The following is a 1,586-nucleotide window of genomic DNA, read 5'->3' as shown; positions in this document are numbered from 1 at the left end:
GATTCTTCTCTCTCTACTGGTCTGACCCACAGTTACGATGTACGTAACAATATATTCGTGCGCAAATTATTTCATACTCTGCCGGATTGGGAAAAAAAAACGAATTAATAGTGAAATTCGTGCATTCGTTGTTAACATTGAAGACATTGATAAAAATTTCTAAATCTGGAACTTTATAAAGAGAGAATTGAACTTCAGATGCAAAATAGTCTGTTATTAACATCCCCGATTAAAAATCAATTACCTAAAACGAAGAGTTATTTTAGATACATGGTGATAAATTATTTGCTAAGCAATTGATAGCTGCTTTGGCGAAACGTCAGATTAACAAAGTTCGTTGACGGGATGGTATTTTGACGGTTGATCCTGATGAAATTAATAAATCTTTTCAAGAATTTTGTACCAATTTACACCAATCAGAATTTCCTGATGATCCTACCATAATACATGAATTACTAAAGAAACTGAATATTCCGAAAGTACCAACCGATGAGCGTTTAGCATCAGCTGTACCCATTACTGAAGAGGAAATAAGGAAAGAAATTTTATCGACGTACTCTAGTAAAGCACCTGGCCCGAATAAGTATACAGCTGAATTTTAAAAATAGTTTTCAGATTTACTTTCTCCCTGGTTACGTATATTTTTTTAAAGATGTTTCTTATTTGTAGGTAAATTATCACAATCCTTTTATGAAGCATCTATTTCTTTAATTGCTAAAAACGACAAAGATCCCACTGAATGTGCATCAAACAGAACTGTATCGTTCTTGATTGTGGATGGTAAAATCTTTTACAAAGTATTAGCGATTAGTTTAGTGAAGACATTGCCACTAATTGTGTCCGAGGATCCGACAGGATTTATTAAAAATCATTATTCACATTTAAATGTTAGAAGGTAAATGAACATTGTTATGCACAATTTCATCTAACACTCCAGTAGGTCTTTTTTCGCTTGACACCGAGAAGGTGTTTGACAGACTTTAATGGAAATATTTATTTAATATACCTGAAAATTTTAATTTTAACCCTAAATTTACATCTTAGGTAAAATTGAAATATCATACAGCTTTGGCTGCTATATTTACCAATAATCAGAGATCCCCCTTTTTAGTTTAGGCTTTTCCGAGGTCCTAGACAGGTCATTGCCCTTTATGACATTGCCCTGGAGCCCTTGGCAGTCGCTCTTCGTGATTCACCCAATATATTCGTCATTATCCGTGGGAAAGGGACGTATAAAGCATCATTATATGCAGATGACGATTGATCATCGGTACGCAGTGCATAACGGAAAAGTAGCTCACTTCGTGTAATCCATAGGAGTGGATTTATTCGAATATCCCATGAGACCACGTGTGTGTTATTCCTGTGACAGGTCGCATTTGGTGATAATTCTTATGTGGATGCGGAGCGACTCGACGGGCACGATCCTTGGTGACTGATATCTCATTTCAACAGCGTGGGACCTGTGGAATTCTACGTGAATCAGCCCATCTCTATATTCCACTCTGTATAACAAAACAAAAACCCAGCCTCTCCGCGACAAGATAAATCATCTAAAGTTTTACTTCAGTACAGCTGTCTCTCCG

The sequence above is a fragment of the Hypanus sabinus genome, unplaced genomic scaffold, assembly GCF_030144855.1.
Source record: "Hypanus sabinus isolate sHypSab1 unplaced genomic scaffold, sHypSab1.hap1 scaffold_458, whole genome shotgun sequence".
NCBI classification, from domain to species: Eukaryota; Metazoa; Chordata; class Chondrichthyes; order Myliobatiformes; family Dasyatidae; genus Hypanus; species Hypanus sabinus.
The sequence above is the reverse complement of the archived record's forward strand: the minus strand, read 5'-3'. Positions refer to the sequence as shown.